Here is an 18,658-nt window from a genome sequence, read left to right as displayed (position 1 = left end):
AGATATTATACTGAGAGGAAGATCCAAAATGGCAGCAACTAGATGCAGTTTAAAGATTGCTGAGCTACCGTCTGCAACTATACGTCTTTTGAAGAGTTTATATAGAAAACGAAGGATGCTGCGGTTCCACACAGTTCACAGATATCCTCACAGATATTAAATGCAGGTATACACCTGCAGGACCACTGTCAGCAACTAGAAGTGTTCTTATGGTATAAAGGGAAAAGAGTGCACACAGTCAATTAATGCAGATGTAAGATTTAAATATAGCTTTTGCAGATAAGATACCCTTGGAGAAATTAGAGAAGAATGGCTGCTACAGTTATCCGTAATGCTGCAGTACTGGTATTACTGTTGATATCACAGATGTAATTTTTAGTGTCAAAAGAAGTGCATAAGTGCCTTTTATGCTGTACTGCTACTCAGAAGTCTGAAATGTCAGTGTTTTTTAGGTACACCTTCATTTGGGGTATTTTCAGAGAATATCGAGTTTTTTTTATTACATCTTAGAATAGAGCAACAACATCCCTTCACACAGGTTTTCTTAGGGTATTTCGTGGGTTTGACCCACATTCACAAATGCTTAAAATATTCAAACCCACCTACCATAGTGCCCATTGAACATGACATGAAGCTGTCCAGGGCCTTTTAACCACAGGTCTGTGCCCATGCTCTCAGGCTCAAAATACTCAATATTGGACTTTATTGGGGTATTGGTTGTAGAACAGAGTCTTAGCAAACATGAAAGTCAATTTGTCTACAATATTTGTACACTGTGATTACTAATATGTTCATAACATTACTTCTACATTGATTAGTTAGCACCTGCACCGTGCTACATACATTAATAGCTACTGCAATTAATATTAAGAATGTAAGCAATTCTCAGCAGTACCTTGCAGCAGTAAATTAATTATAAAATCAGCTGATCATTGTGAGAGTGTGCTTTCCAGAACGATCAGTTCTGTGGACATCACAAGCCCTATGTTTGCTTCAGTGCTTAATGTGTAAAAGGATGAGAGCTGGTGCCCAAAGTTCTGACATTAAAGCCGCGCCCCTTGCTTTTAAATGTTGGGGTGCCAAATACCAAGGCTCCGTAGTTGTGGATTGACCACATGACTCTTCCATCCATTATCAGACACTCCCTGTTCCTTTATCTCACTGTTGCATGTTCCTGTTTTCTCCCTTTGCAAGTGTTTCTCCTTATTTCTCATACTGTTACCCTCTTTTGCTCACAGTAAATGTCTAATGAGGAGAAATAAGTGCCAATCCCCAAAAAATGAGTGCCGGTGGGCTACACCAGTTCAATTTAAGAAATAGGTGGTTGTCGGATTCTCGCTTATAGTGTCGGGCAGGCCTATAGGGCAATCAGGCAGTGCCCGATGGGCTGCTTTGTCAAGAGTGTATGAGCAAGTTTTTTTAACAGTTTGTGAGCCTGTTTTATGGCCCATTGGGACATTTTGTTATACTGTTGATTTCACTGATATTACCACTGGCATTGCCTGCAGCAAACACAGATGCATGCGATTTCCCATACCTTGCAAAATTGGACTAATCTGCAAATGTGGACAACTTATTTAGTTATCTGATTCGATAATAGGAGCTACTTTATTTTGGTGCCTGGGCCCATTTTGTGTCTAAGTCTGACCCTGCTTACAAATCTGGAATGGTCTGAATGGAAGCGAGTACCAAACAGTTCTTTCAACTTCCTTGTTTCTTAGGGGTGACTGAAGTTTTCTACAAGCCCTTAAAGTGTTTCACTGTGTATAGAGTTAATCATGGTGCAGCTGACTGTGTCTTGGCTAAACATTTACATAGGAATGAGGCAGGACATCTGGCCAAACCCTGGTGCAATAGTCCATGGAGGGCCTTGCCTAGAAATTAGCACTCCAGAGGGGCGAAACTGGTCGATGCAAGTGTGTCATTTTATCCCACTGCCTGTCTGTCAAATCGGAAGGTGCAGGGCATAACAATGCATCTGGTATTAGCACTATCCTATTCCAAGACAGAAGGGATTTCAAATCTTGCAGCTATGATCAACTTTCTCTTTACTTGAATTCCGCCATATGATCATGGAGAGGTATCTTTGTACTACATTGCATATGCAGAAACTTTAAAGGGTATGAAAGGGTTGGAAATGAAAGATAACAGATGCCCCAACCACTCTCCAACCATATCTACGCAGCTGTGCATACCCTACCATTACTTGCCGATCAGACCTCCCTAATATTCTCCCCATATGTATGCAAATTCGTACAATGAACTAGCCCTTTCTTTTCTTGTGGAGCCTCCTTCCTGAAACTTTACTAGCCCTAGGAAGGAAATAGCACAGAAGATTGGGACAGTATATGAAGAGAGTAAATCAAAGATAAAGGCAGCTTAAATATTTGGATTGCATCGATACAAGGGCCCCATTCTCTAACACCTCTTCAACCTAGGGGGTGTGTTAGTTTGCACCCTACCTTCACAGCAAACACCTGTGCAATGAAGATCACTATGGACCAACAACAATGTTTGTTCTATGTGGGAAACAACAGATTTCTTGATTGCAGGAAGCCACCTCCACATCCCAGTTACTATTCTAGTCCCAACTTGTTAGCTGATTGCCTCCCACCCTCCTGTTATGTCCTTTTCAAAAGCAAAGAAGGCCTTCTGGACTCCTCTATCGCTGCAACACCATTGCCTACCCCAATTACTCCTCCACACTGAGCAAGCATTCCTCCCTTCCATTGCTCATCACTGGGCCTTACCCCGAATGAGAAATTTAACCTCCACCTCTCCTCTTTCATGCTTTGCTTGAAGAGATAGCCAACCCTCCAGCCTTTCGCCCGATGCACCTCTGAAGACAGTAGTCCAATCCCCCTGAAAATTGGTTTGAACACCAATTTGTTTTGGTTCCTAGGTTCCTCTTAAAGTCTATTGCCATGGCCTGAAGCCCCTAGATCTACTTGAATATCAGAAGTCAGCTCCGGGTTATTGCAGTTGTGAACATGCAAACTGCAACCAGCCCCCTTGATTCCAGAAATTGGCTGGAGTGCCATTAAAGAAAGATAAGGACCTTGAAAGATAAATTACTTGTTTTATAAAAATGGAATTGAAGGGAATCCGCCTTTCCTCAAACCGATTTGTGCTTTTAATAGGGTTCTGTGGATTGAGACAATGCTATACAGTACCACAGCGCTATTGCCTACTCCTGAAATAGTACTTTTAAAATTGATTTCACACAATTGATTTGACTTTACTGTAAAGCCATGGTAAATGGCAAAGAATATGCACCAAATGGTATAGGCACTTCACTTTCACTGTTAAACTCTCTGAAAGACTATGTGTTGGGTTTGCAGCAACATTACAAGCAGCGTGGAGCACACGCATCGTGCTGTGGAGCTCCCTAAGTGGCACACTGTAAGGCACCTGTACATTACCCTCCTTCAAGCCAGAGACTGATGTCCTCATAGTTGTCACCTTTCTTTAGCAGCTACACATGGCCTGCTGCATCTACCTGCCAGTTATTGGTTCTCTCCATTATCCGTAGTGAAAGTTGTCCTCATTACTGCCTGCAGGTAGCTCTAGTTCTCAATGTGGTGTAGCCTACTAGGCTGAAGGAGAAGACATGTAAAAATGGCATCTTAAATGTGTGCATTTTAGAAAATGTCTGAAACAATACAGCAGAATGGCTGAACAAGAAGGCATACAGGAGGGAGCACTGTACGTGACAGAAACATGAGCCAACAGAATACCATCTTGGGTTCCAGGAGAGATAAGACAAAGACTACCATCACTTAAAGAAGGATGCTATTTTATAGACTTTCAAATCACCTCTCATTCTTACTGCCAAAAAAAACACAAGTGAAGATTAAAAGCTAAGAAGCGAGAGGTATAAGGAGCTCGTTGCTGAGATGTATTGGAATCACGTTCATCAGTTTGCTCTGAAAGACCCCAGGAGAACAATTTCTGCTACACATTTTGTCTGTTCTGTTCTCCTTCCTTTTTGTCTAAGAGAAGAAGTGTAGTTAAATGGGCATTTGCATTCAAGTTTCTTTGCCTATCATCACATAAGGCCTAGAGGGTTGACTCTTGACAGGTACACTCAGGATTTGGGTACCAATATCCTTTGTGAATATTGGCATGTGCCAATTACGAGGACCCCCCCCCTATAGGCATTATCCATCTAGTGCTTGGTGATCAATGTAATCATCCCCTAAAAGAGCGGAACCTTTCCTTTAATATTCACTGTGGAATTGTAATCTAAAGTGGCAGAAATGTGTCAAAGGTATAGAAAAAAATGTCTGAAATATGGCGTAATTGAAAGTTGGACCCATTTGCAAGAACAACTAGGCAGCTGGCACACAGGCTATTGGGCATGCAGAGAATGATGGTGATAGTGCGTTGTCGATCATCAAATGCCGACCCACCCTCACAGATGGAAAAGACATAGGCTTGACATACTTCATTCAGGTTAAATGAGAAGGACAGAGAAATAGAAGCTACCTAGAGTCACAGGGAACAACACGAACAGAGATTAGTAATGTCCTACTGAACAAATAAGAACACCCGAACCTCAATCAAGGATGTTCAAATAAAGTGTACCTCATGCTGAAGACGTAAAAGTAAAAGAATCAAACGTAGACCAGGAGGAGCCAGGAGTTAGCCATCCCCAAGATTAATAACAGAACAAAATGAGAAAGTTCAGATACAAAGTCCAATAATATGCAAGGAACATCAAGCAGAGCCTTAGGAGCAGGTTAACTTTTGTAAAAGGAAAGCGTTTGAGTGATGAAGCATTCATATTGCCACTTCTAAAGCCAGCCCACACCATGTTGATCAGCTTGCTTGAGGAGAGGCGCCCTACACAACAGAATACTGGATAATCTCAATATTCAATGTGATACGGTAGCCATCTTGAAAAAGGCTGGGGCGAAGATGATGGATACCAACGGTATAGACTACGGTGCAAAATGACACCGGTCTGATGTCTGACCGAAGCGGACCTGTGTCGGGATAAAGAAGCACAAAGCCCAGGCTTCTTCAGCTCCATACTGTTAATGCATATTACAATTTCAAGACTCAGTGGTTTGCCAATGGCTGGCAAAACCTTGCGTAACTGCCGTGACTCCAGGTTCTCTCTGTGCATGAACGTGTATCAGCTCAGGGAAAGCAAGACATATTTAAACTAAAGAAACCACTTGCAGTAAAATAGTTGCTTTTAGCACTGAAGTCCAGAGCAATGAGCCCAATTGTGAAAAGCAAATAAAATACAGAAAGAAAACAAAGAAAAAGGTGATCACAGAAACGTGCAAATGTGAAGTGGGTACCAGTCGATACTGCTAAGTCGAAAGCAGGGAATTGAGATGAGTGTGCAACCAACATTCGGGACGGTGAAGCGACATGTATGTGGGGTGTGGGTTGAATAATGGTTTCAGATTATCACATTTCTTAGATACAATTTTCATTCCATGCACAGGATGGACCTAAGGGGATATTTTAGAGCTTGGTGCACGGACATCTACCAAATATTGGCAGATATCCTGTCTGTCTTATTTAGAGTGAACAAAATATTTGTATACACTTTAAACAGAAAGGCAACAGACCTAAGAGTAAGCAGCACCATAAAGAGTATTATTGTGATCATAATAACTAAATACGTTGCCTTTCTTATGATTACCATGTCAGAAGAAACAATACTGGTGCCGACAGGAGTAAAGATGAGCAAAACCTCTTAGAGATTCTGTGTCCTATTCCAACCTCCTTTTATGGATTGGAGCACACCAATTTAATCATGGCTCTGCCGTAAAATCCCGTGAAATGTGTGTTATGTAAATTTCATGAGAATTCGAATGCTCAAAATTCTGCAGGAATTTTATTCAATAACAAATTGAGTGAACAGCAAATGCATAACAAAAAGACATTTTCTCCTTGAACCAACCTCCTGTTAATAACTCATGTAATATTTATACAGAGTTATGCCCTCATGTTCTTTTTTCACACAATATACCTCCAAATACATTTTGAGAAATTTAGCACACGTTTTGCGAAAATTCCCAAAAAGCGTAAGCGATTTCACTCACCATTCGGACCTATGCATGTCATAAATGAAAACACCCTACCCTGTATATGGTTTTTCATAAACACTGATATCAGACATTTCTGAAAGGGAATGGCAAGTGTCACTTTTTAAAAGGTAACTTCACTATGAGCACTAAATATAGGGGCTCAAGGAGTAGGAAGCATGTTTGCTTGCTATGAAGAACTAGAGAAAAAAACTCTAGTTATGCGGACAGAGATGAAGTTTGTACTTTACAATTTGCATCAAATAATGGTACAAAACATTGAGAATGGCAGTTTGTGTTTTTATATTCTACCTATTAAGCAGGACTTTATTGAGACATTTTTTGGCACAATTTCTGTAAATTAATAAATTAACAGCGACAAATTGATTAACACATAATATGTTAGCAAACTTCTTGTCCTTGAAGCTTTGCCACTAAGGTGTGAGTAATGTTTTGTCTAATCTGAACAGTTCACCACAATCAATCAATTGAGTCGTATTTATAAAGCGTGGCTTGTCACCAGGGAGAGTATCCAGGCGATTGCGGAAGGTCTCAGTCAAATCCCCTTCGCTGACTTTAGTCAGCATGAGCGAGGTGCGGAGGTGGAGTTTTCCTTCATCCACAGAAACATGATGCTGAAATTAATCACACAGCCAAAGATATGAGCAGACTTTGATGGAGTGTTTGTGTAAGAGCTCAGCACTTCAAAAAGTTTTTAGAAAGAACTGTCGGCATCTTGCATTTGGTGGTTGCAAAAGGCTATTTTTACATTACCTTTGGCTAAGTTGTATTCCTCTGATATAGTACAAAATCTTCTAGACCAAAATTTTTAGAACCACAACCCAATTTTTACAACGACAAACATTTGAGACAGCGTTGACGGACATGAGGTGGACAATTTTTTTTTTGATACCCAACTTTTACTGATTTTCTTCAACGGCAACATACAGTAACAAAAAACATACTACTATGCATTAACCCCTCCCATGCTCGTGACGGAACCATTCCATCACGAGCATCGGGTGGGCTGTGCTGGTGACGGAACGGTTCCGTCACGGCCCGCTCGCCGCGCCTGCGCGGCGCTAATTCTGCGCCTGCGTGGCGCGTTCTATTAGGTGGGAGGGGCCGTGACGGAACCGTTACGTCACAAGCACAGCCCACCCAAGGTTCGTGCCGGAGCGGTTCCATCACGAGCACGGGAGCGTCGCGCCGCCCCCCTCCCCCATAGCACTGCGGCGGAATAGCCGCCGCAGTGAAGGGGTTAAACACATAGCCAGTGTACATACAATGCTAGGTTCGCACATTTAGTCCAGGATATGGTCCACATCTTGTCATGCTTTCGTAGGAATCCTCTTGCTTTGTTAATTGGTTTCTCCTGTTGAGCACACCAATCAACACCCCTTCGCCATATCATCAGTGAAGGGGGTTCCGGTGATTTCCAGCTGCAGGCTAGGTCTCTATTGGCTACCAACTTAGCCACCCCATTAAAGGCCCTCTCCAATATCAGCCCTCCACCTTTTTCAATATACCCAGCAAGGCAATTCTTGAGGGTAAGGTCTATGCAGCGGCCAAGGACCCTAGATAGTTCATGCTCTATTAAGCCAGATATGATCAAGTCCTATGGAAAAAGTCTGCTCCAATTAGGGAGCACCAAGCACAACAGGTTTGTTATAATCTCTGGGGGTTAAGTAGGACACATGCAGAGAGTTAAGGTGAACCATGTTGAGGCACAAGGGGATTGCCTCAACATGGTTCCCATATCTTTTACCTCTGTCGCAAAGCAGGGAAACGAGGTGGCACACTAATAATCAGTGAGTGGTAGAGCCTAGAATATCACCTTTACCCAGTTTCCCCAGTTGGAGTTTCGTTCAAGGGGGTTCAACTCTGCATCTGGGAATCTACGGGGACATATACTGATAGGGCATGGCGCAGCTGAAGATAACAACAGAATTGCATACGAGAATGTCGGTATTGTTCCTGCAAGGTTTGAATAAAAATATGGCACCACTACTCTAGATGTCTCCCAGATAGGTGATTCCTATTTTGTCCTGTAACGCAAAGCCTCTCAAGCCAGCAATCTGGTGTAACCTAAATCCATGCCACCCGAAGAGCCTGTGATCCCAACCAATGAAATGAAGTTCCACTCTCCAGCAGAGCAAGGTCACCCAGGTATAGTCAGGAAGAGACTGAGGAATTGGGTCTTCAAATAGCAGGCCCAGGATACTATTTAGACTCAATAGGTGTAAGCCTACCCGGTAGGTGGGGTCATCCTATCCTCTGTTAAAACATCCATTTATAGTTGCAATCTGCGCGGCAAGTTAATAGCCGTAGAGGTCTGTCATATCCATCCCGTGATCATTTAGAGATTGCCTGGTATTAATAAAAGCCACTCGGTGCTGACCCCCCGACCCAGAAAAAGGCATTGATCCGGGTGTGAGAAGTTGGCGAGGACATCCAAGAAGCATGGGATAAACATTATTTTTTTAACAATGGTAATTGCCCTAGGGGGTTAAGACGCAGCCAACTCCACTTCTACAGGTCAAAGGTCAATTTATCCTGAAAGGGTTGAAAATTAAGAGTTCACCCTAGTTCTGGGAGGCGGGAGATATAAATACCTAAGTACCTAAAGGTGAGATGGCACATTGAGATTGTTGGGCACCAAGAATATCCGCTTGCATCTCTTGTAATTGGTACCAGCAGGGATTTTGTCATGTTGACTGGCAGTCCGGAGGCCTCCCCATATTGTTAAGGATCTCAAGGCATCGTGGGCCCTATGACTGGGGATGCCTAGAAACAAAAAAAACTTGATTAATATAGAGAGCAATGTGTTCTTCCGAGCATCCCCCCCAGACCATTCACGCATCACAGCAAATGAGGCATTCCAAGGACTCAATTGCCAACAAAAAGAGCAATAAAGACAGGGAACAGCCCTCTCTGCTTCCTCTACAGATGGGGAAAGTAGGGCACAGGACACCATTAACCCGGACCTGCGCAGTAAGGGATGCTTATAGATGGCTATTAAGTCTATGAAAGAAAGGCCCAAAACCTGCTGGTTTCAGCACAGCTTCCAAGAAGGTCCATGCAACAGTATCGAAGGTCTTCTTAAAATCAATGAGGAGCAAGGCTGTTGAGCCATCTATCTGGTGTACCTGAGAAAGAGCTGGTTGTATTCTGCGAATTAAGTGGAAGGTATGCCTGCTGGACATGAACCCACATTAATTGGGGTGGATCAGATGGGGTAAGGTCTGACTCAAGCAAGACCCTAATACCTTAGCGAACACCTTGATATCAGAGTTTAGAGGGAAATAATGCCTATGCAAGGAGAATCTGTCAGTGGGTTTGTACGTCTTGGGTATCAATACAATAGTGGCTAAATCTAGTTTGGGAGAAACATCCAGATTGAACTGTGTCAGTGTACAGTGCTAAAAGATGGGGAAGCAGAAGGGACTGATATTGTTTTGGAAATTCGATTGGAAACCCGTCAGTGCCAAGAGTCTTACCTGAAGCCAGGTCTGATAGGCTGCGTTCATTTCTTCTACCGTAACCAACTAGCAAAGGTTCAGAGCCGGAAGGATCGAGGGCAAAGAACATTGCCTAGCAGTGGGGATTCAAGTTTCTGTGATGACACAGGTGCCACTGCATATAGTGTTCAGTACTAATCTGCAAAGACTTGGACAATCTCAGGTCAATGTTCACAGAAGATATCTCGGACTGTTGGCATGTTTCTAGACGCGGTATCTTTTGTGGCCAGCCAGTACAAGATCTTACTTCCCTGCGAGATATATCTGTTACAAGGCACAGTACAAAATGTAGACAGGCTCTTGAATCAAAATGTCCCTACTCAGCAAACAAGGCTGGAGCCTGTGCATATGGCGACCTGCCTATAAATTCTTGACTGTATGAATACCGTTGGCAAGATCTAAGTTCTCTACTAGCTTGTAGTTTTGGATACCTTCGCTATTTATTGGACAAACTTGCCACAGCAATACTTAAATTTAACTTCTGCCTGAGGCTGGACAAATTTAGCTTCATCTTTGAATATCTGTGAGCCATTAAAGGCACTTTAAAGAGTGCATCAGGGAATCTGACAATACCCCCTACCACTCACCTCAAAACAAACAAATGGAGGGTCCTGATGGAGGTGGATGCAAATTAGAAATCCCTCCGAAATGTGCGTAGGCCTGGTTGTTTTGAAATCCCAACCTACAACACAATAACGGATATTCTTTGAAGTGTCCTCTCCGTTAGTACCAGTGGTGTATGGAATTGTGGTTGGGGAGGTCATGTATGAGATGAGAGTGTGATAGTGTGCTGTTGTGTATGAGGCAAGAATGGTGGTTGGCTATAGGGGGCAGAGCTTATGTCATGATTGGTATATGTTTTATTACATATGTATAGTTTTCAATCTGTTTTATTTTAATAAGACAAAAACTTGATGTACCACAATGTTGAAGAACTGTATATTTGTGGTTTTATAAATATGTTTTTAATTTTGTATAATCAAATGACAAAGAAATACTACCTGAAAAAATATAAGTATACTTAGAAAATCTAATAAAAATTATAAATATCAGTGTGTCTATGTTTATGACTCAATACATTTAGTGATGGTCAGCCCATGGAGCTCTTGCAAGCTTATACAGAAGTAATCCAGCTTGTATGGGAACTTTACTTGTTTTCTTGCTCTTTTACTCCTTGACCTATAAAGTATTTCCAGGGGGTAACTTTTCCTTCATTGTCTTTAGTAGACTTGTCACCATGCTCATAAACATGTTGGGTCGATGCCCTCCAACAACGCTTGACTTCCTCAAAGGAGATCTCCTGTCAGGTAGTCCTCATCAATGCCAATTGGTGATCATCTTGCATATGGCCATGTCTGAACTGGGGTGGCGTGGTGAGCAAAATAACAATGGATTAAACCCAGATCTGTGAATGTTTTGCCAATGTGCAACATTCCGTCCATCATCTTGTGTGTTTTGCTGTTCACCCTATGTGGGAAGGGTTTGCCCAGACGTGGGTCCTGTGCTCACTACGCCACTGGAGTCAAGTTAACCTGGCTGATGACGGCTGATAGCCTAGGATGCTTGATTCCGGTCCAGGGAAGACATGGCTTGGCAGTTCGGGCTGGACTGTTCCCATGAGGCACAGGGTCAAGCCTGATTTCCATATGGCCATGTCTGAACTGGGGTGGCGCGGTAAGCAAAATAACGATGGATTAAACTCAGATCTGTGACTGGGGGTGAATGTTTTGCAATGTGCAACATTCCGTCCATCATCTTGTGTGTTTTGCTGTTCGCCCTTTGTGGGAAGGGTATGCCCCGACGTGGATCCTGTGCTCACTACGCCATTGGAGTCAAGCTATCCTGGATGATGACAGCTGATAGCAAGAAACCAGTCCTAGGATGCTTGATTCCGGTCCAGGGAAGACATGTATGTTTTTATCGCATATTTTTATAGCGCAGTCTGTCACCCAGAGGGTATCCTGGCGCTTTGACTCTACCTAACTTTTGCGCAATCACATAAATTACACCACCCTGAGAAAGAGGTAGGACTTCAGCCCTTTTTTAAAGGAGGAACGTTCATTCAGACTCCTCAAGAATAGGGCAAGGGAGTTCCAAAGCTTGGCGGCAGCAAAACTAAAGGAACGGCCGCCCATCCGTACCCTCTGGATTTTAGGAACTGCCACCAAACATACAGAGGAAGATCGCAGAAGTCTAGCCGCTGAGTACCAGGAGAAGAGCACCTGCAACAGGACCGGCACCTGCCCATGGAGGGCCCTGAACACTATACAAGATGCCTTAAAACAAATACGCTGATTGGACCGGTAGCCAATGGAGGTCTTTTAGCGCTAAAGAAGAAGAGGGCAAGCGCATCCGAGAAAGGGCAAGCTTAGCTGCCATATTCTGTATGCGCTGCAGTTTCCTGATCAAAGTGCTTGGGGCGCCCAGGAGTAGTTTGTTGCAGTAATCAAGCCTGCTAAGAATGATACTGTGCACTACCTCCAGTCTAACTGGGGCCGGAAGCAAGGGAAGAATCTTACGCAATGTACAAAGCAACATCATACATGTGGCAATGGTCTTATTTACAAAGGCATCAAGCTGAAGATTTGGGCCAAACATAACGCCCAGATTACGAGCAGCATCTGCTGCCGCAACTGTGCCCAGGGATGATGCTGGCCAGAAGCCCGCCGGTAGGGGGCAAGGGGTTCGATCAGTAGAGCAATGCAACACCTCTGTTTTAGATCCATTGAACTGGAGTGAGTTATGTCTCAACCAGTCCACTGTGGCTGTCATGCAGCGATGGAAAGTATCCTTAGACACGGCATCTCTGCCTTCAAAGGAAAAAATAAGCTGCATATCGTCGGCATAATTGATCACCGAAACGCCAAAGGTTTTAATCAGCCTGATCAGAGGACAGAGGTATAAATTAAATAGAATCAGGCTGATTGCTGACCCCTGAGGCACACCTTGTCCCACCTTTCTGATACCAGATCTGAAAGGCGGCAGGGCCACCACCTGCTGCCTATAATGAAGGTAGGAGACTAGCCAGTCTCGGGCCAAACCGGCCACCCCAATCGCCTCCAATCTGCTAATTAATGTGGCATGGTTGACCGTGTCGAACACGGCCGACATGTCGAGCAGCACTAAAAAGGCTGCCCGACCAGTGTCGACCCGCGAACAAAGATCGTCCAGGACAACCACCAGCGCGGACTCCGTGCTATGAGCTGGCCGGAAGCCAAATTGGGCCACATCCAAACCGGTATTAGTTTCTAAAACGCTGGACAGAGAATTGGTGACAAATTTCTCCATGATCTTGACAGGGAAAGGGAGCAGCGAAATAGGCCTATAATTTGCAGGATAGGTAGGGTCCAGCGTGGCCTTCTTCAAAAGAGGGGAGACCACTGCAAGTTTCCAGCTTTCAGGAACCGTGGCGGTGCTAAATGACTGGCAGCAGATGGAGTAAAGAGGAGGGAAAAGCTCCTCATGGAACAATTTCCAGAACTTATGGGGTAACGGGTCCATCGGAGAGCCGGAGGACACACTGTTGGCCAGAGTGCAAAAATCCGCGTATGAGGGAAAGGTGAAACTAGCCAACAGTGAGGGCTCTGTAATTTCCCCAGAAGCGCTAGAAATGGACCGAGGCGCTGACTCTAACAAAGGCTGGGGGCAAGAAATACACGGGTCAGAGAGACCACTCAGAATGTTAGCAATCTTGTCTTCAAAATCAGAAGCCAGAGAATCACACAATGCCTGGGAGGCCGGGATATTGTTGATGGCCCATAACGGATGGGAGAGATCATTCACAATTTTGAACGGTGTCTGTGACATGGCAGGGCAGTTAAGGCTTGACTGTTCCCATGAGGCACAGGGTCAAGACTGGTTTGCATACGGCCATGTCTGAACTGGGGTGGCTTGGTGAGCAAAATAACGATGGATTAAACCTAGATGTAAACCGGGGGTGAATGTTTTGCAAATGTGCAAGATTACATCTATCCTCTTGTGTGTTTTGCTGTTCACCCTATGTGGAAAGGGTATGCCCAGACGTGGGTCCCATGCTCACTAAGCCACTGGAGTCAAGCTATCCTGGCTGATGACAGCTGACAGCCAGAAACCGGTCCTAGGATGCTTGATTCCGGTCCAGGGAAGACATGGCTTGGCAGTTCGGGCTGGACTGTTCCCGTAAGGCACAAGGTCAAGACTGATTTGCATATGACCATGTCTGAACTGGGGTGGTGTGGTGAGCAAAATAACAATGGATTAAACCCAGATCTGTGACTGGGGCGAACGTATTGCAAATGTGCAACATTCCGTCCATCATCTTGTGTGTTTTGGGAAAATAAAACAGAGCAACAACCCACAATAAGAACGAATCTCCCTAACTGCACCTCATCCCACACTTCCAATACTGGAGTATTTGTTGCCCCAACCCCAAACATAGATAAAGCAAAAAGGGGGGTCTCGGAATACATTCAAGACTCCCAGGTACTCCACATAATGATTAGCTTGCAAGACAGCAATCTCCAAGTATCTCAATCCAATAATAGTAAAAACTATTCTGTGCCCCCATCACCCCTCCCCTTACAATCCAACGGCTTACACCACTGTAATGAACAAGGTAATACAGAGTTTCTGTATTCGGGGTCAATGACAGCCCAGCAGGATAGGTTTGTGCTCCATATCCGTCCCAGGATAATTCAGGTGTTTTGGATTCATCATCTTGTGTTCTGAAAAGACTGAGGTATTACAGTGTGAACCCCCCAGTTCCTGGGCATCAGCAGAGTGTTTAATTCGAGGTGGGCTTGGAGAGGCTTAACCCCCCCAGAACCAATTGTCCCCCTTCGTGAGTGGGATTTCTTCCCTGGGGCAGTTTAGTCTAGGGGCCAGGCATGGGCTTCCTACCCAGCGACACTGCCGCCCCCAACAGACCAGGGCGTTTAAGTGTCGTGTTATTCCATCCCCATTCTCAGGCCTGCTCTAGAGTGTCAAAGAAGTATGTTGAGGATATGAATATTACCTTCCATTGGGTTGGGAAAAGGAAAATGTATTGAAGATTAAGCGAAGGCAGTTTCTGTTTAAATTTCTCAAAGGAGTGTTGGCGTTGCTGAACTCATCTGGTATAATCCGGAAAGATTGTAATCTTCGAGTTTTAAAGGTGCAGGTCTTAATGGTTTCTGGCCTCATGGAGGATGGCGTCCCGGTCTTTATGATTAAGGATGTGGGCAATTACAGGTGGAGAGAGACCCAGGGGGCAGTCACCTGACCAGAGATCGGTGTGCCCTTTCCACCACAAAGAAGCAAGAAAGTTTATCTGAGGGGATCCAGGATCACAGCCAGTCTTCCAGCAGACCATCAATGCCAGAAGTTTCAACTTCCTCTAGAAAGCCAATAAATTGCAAGTTATTTCTACTGGAGTGATTCTGATTATCTTCAGCCCGAGACTTGAAGTGTGAGGGTCGTTATGTCATCCTCCACTGTAGAGACCCTGGCCTTGGTCATTCTACCAGCAACATTACTGAATTCTTGGCGCAATAAGGGAGACATCCACTCAGACTTCATCTACCTTAGTCTCCACTACTTCTTTAGAGTCTTGGATGGCCTTGAAGATAACAGGCAGGTATGTAGATTGGCCGGGGTGTCCGCAGGGAGGGGCCCCTCAGTGTTTCCCCTGGAGCAGGTTTGGTAAATTGATCCACTTTAGTTTGTGACAGGGGCATATCACGCCCCATCACAAGGTGTGTATCGAAGGTGGCATCACAGGGCCCAGTGGAGCAGGGCGCCCAGGTGTCAATACTCCTCTGCAAAAAACAAAAACCCTTGGGGAGGTGGACGTATTATGGCCAGACACTTACAAGAGTGGAGCACCCTCCGCCCAGGAGTGGCCAGTGCAGGTAAGAGCAGTGGAGCCAGGTTGAGGGGGGATTTGACAGGGGCCTATCAGGGAAAATTAAATAAATAATTAATATTCCCTCATCATTGTCGAAATCCCCCCCATCCGGCCTCACCGCTCCTACATGCCCAGGAAGCGGCTGCCTCTGCCAAACCAAAGGTGTCCCTCAGTGTGCAGGAGAAGGCAACATCGAAGAGAACAAGAGGGGCCCAGCGGAAGGAGTCTCGCCGCCGCTCGTGGTCTTCCTCATACCACCTGTTTACCAAGGGGGGGAGCTGTCCCAGGCACTTCCATGAAGGGTCCAAGGGCCGCAGGTCTTACCGTCAGCACTCCACCATACGGCTACATCTTTCGGCAGGTGTACAGCATCAGACGGTCTTTTGTATTTTCACGCAAGCCAAGCCTGATCCCTAGCCATGAAAGGCCCCTATGAGCAAGGCCACGAGTGGTCACCAGCAGGTCGCAGGGTGGCAAATGTAACTGGCCAGATGTGCATTGGCAAACATGTTGAACCAGGTCAGTTCATCCCCGCAGGCCACCCCATTAGGCAACTCCACCTCTTGGCAGGTCAAGTGATCAGGCAGGAGGGGTCCTATTTTTCCCCTTCAGGACCCCTCCGCTGCCAGGTCTGAGTCAGGCAAGCCCCCGGCCATCCCCAGGGAAAGCCTCCCCGAGAACCTAAAGGAGCGACAGACCCTGGCCCCCAATCAGAGACATGTAGACAGGCACATATAGCAGGGCTCCCGAGGTGGCCACATAGGTTCCCAGCAGTCACGGAAGGAGGCAAGTACATCACCGCCTAGGGTGAGGACTGTCGCATGTACCTGCATGCAGAGCCTCTGTGCGGCCAGGAATCCAGTCCGCCAGACGGCCAAGTCCAATGTTGATTTTTAAGGTCTCGGCCTGCAACTCCACCAATGCAGCATGAAGACCCCACAGGTCGTATTTGTAGGGCCAAGCGATCGCCTCAGGAGGTAGCTCCATAGCAATAGGGCCGGCAATGTATGCGCCCGCTGGTGACACAGTACCAGCCTCAGCCTGTCTCTTCAGGCTGTCACGGGCCAGCTCCCCACGATAGTCACCTGCAGCATCGGAGACGGTGGGGGGACCCACTAGTTCCCCAGGTCTTACAGGCCCTAAATCGTACCTCAGACTCCAGGCGCAGTGGCGGCCAGTGGCGGCCACCATCTTGCCGTATTCCCCTTGCACCAGTCGGTGCAGGTTAAAGGCTTTCACACCCTTGTTCACAACATAGGTCAGCACAAGGGGAGCACACAGGGCTTCTCCCCACCGAGGAAAGCCCAGGGAATTCAGGAAGCAATGCTTTCTGACAGGATCCTAGCAGGTATTTGTGGGGTAATCGTAGCATGTTTAGAACACTGCCACAATCTTGGCTGTTCAAGTGACACCTGGTGAGTGAATTTTTAATGTAACTTAAGCATCATATGCTAGCGCACTGTCATCTACATACAGCACGTGTTCCATTGAAATGGCCACTAAATGTGCACAGAAATACAGTTTTACTGACAAAACTATATTGCACACAAATGATGTGTGGGAATCAACTTTACCCTTCTTTCTCTCATTGCAACGTGAGTGGAGTTTGTAAATACCAATCCCCATGTTAAACATTTTTTTTTTAAATAAGCAGCAATTTAACAGAAGAAATAGCTTGACATTTGACCTCTGTTTGAAGATCAGCAATGTGGCTAGAACAGGGGTACTTAACCACGCAAAATTAATATTTATGTCCATGCTAGAAGCAAGACATAGAACTCATCAATGGAGATCAGATAATGCCTCCATATTTTGGGAGTAGTTTGATAAATTGATTTCAAAAATACCTTTTTGCAGCCTATGTAGGTGCAGGATGAAACTTTGATAAATGCAGGGGGCCTTTGAAAACCCAAATTTAAATGAGGATTAATTAACTAAGCCATAACTTAAGTGTAGTACAAGAAATAATAGTATGTTCTGCAGTTTATTGGCTTTTCCAGGATTTTATATATGCATTGTCTATTCAGTATCAATTACTGAAAAATGTATGTGTGGTTGATTATATATATATATATATATATATATATATATATATATATATATATATATATATATATGAAATATTGACAAAATTTGCAGACAAGTTATTCCCTGAATAACAACAATACAAAAAAGAATGAATTTGCCTCGATCTTCGACGCATTCTCACTACAGAATATATGTCTGGTGTATTCAGAACAGGAAAAGCCAAGACTAGGTATCTATCTATTCACCCCCAGCAGCAGGACACTACATTTCCCTGAACAAAACAGATCATGCTGGCTCCTCTTGCTGTTGAAACAAAATTCCTTGCACCAGAACTAGCTCATTATGGAATCTGGGTGGTTGATGAGTTTCTTAGACTAATAACAATAACGGTACATGGAGCGAAGTGTTATATATGGCTACTGGGTTATAACCAGCATAATTATGCTGTCATGTATTTTATTGACTGGTGTATGTTGGGCCAGCTGGTTTAGTACAACAAATCTCATATCCATAAAACGTAATACATCTCCAGAAATATAATCTTTGGGAAGTGCTTCTACAACTTCTTAACTAAAAATCTCTACTTCAATAATGGTCTCAAATGAATACTCTCTATACAAATCAAATGCAGTATTTTGTGCCAGAACAACACTGCCTAACAAATGGTTAGCAAAGCCAAGTCTACTCATTGAAGGACTTCCAACACCACAATGGGGAAGGTGTGGGTCAAAAGATGCTCAAAATGTGTCAGATGATCTTGTCAAAATATGTTGACTGTCAGCTGTTATTTGTTTTTCTTCGATATCACACTGCAAAGCTCGTCTCCTCATTTATAGTGATCATTCTCAATAATGCTGGGCCAACCCAAGTCACTGATCATTAGGTTACGTTTCTGTGAAAGGCACTTTCAAAATATTTTCTTGTGTGACATTTTAGAAAAGCAGCAATCCCTTTAACTCCGTTTCAATACAACCTGAGCTGTTTCTTATCACAACCCCTTATATAAACCCTGGTCTCAATTCTGTGATCTTCGAGAGTGGATTACGCAGTGGTGGACAATTGGATAAAACTGCTTGGGACAAGGATCCTATCTAGAACCAGCGTCGGCATTTCACTGAAAATCTTGTAATCTTGGGATAACCTGTAAACTCCCCCATGCCTAAAATTAGAACTATATGACTTGATGTGTAACACAAACA

The 18,658-nt window shown here is 44.5% G+C and overlaps 1 protein-coding gene across 1 annotated transcript in view; it reads right to left on the bottom strand.

The window, feature by feature from the left end:
• The window catches only part of MCPH1 (microcephalin 1), a 1,506,891-nt gene that overhangs the window by 569,474 nt on the left and 918,759 nt on the right, over nucleotides 1-18,658 (bottom strand). The window lies entirely within an intron of this gene.

Source organism: Lissotriton vulgaris, chromosome 6, assembly GCF_964263255.1.
Source record: "Lissotriton vulgaris chromosome 6, aLisVul1.2, whole genome shotgun sequence".
Taxonomy (NCBI): Eukaryota; Metazoa; Chordata; class Amphibia; order Caudata; family Salamandridae; genus Lissotriton; species Lissotriton vulgaris.
Note: the sequence above shows the minus strand (reverse complement) of the source record. Positions and strands in the feature narration are given on the sequence as shown.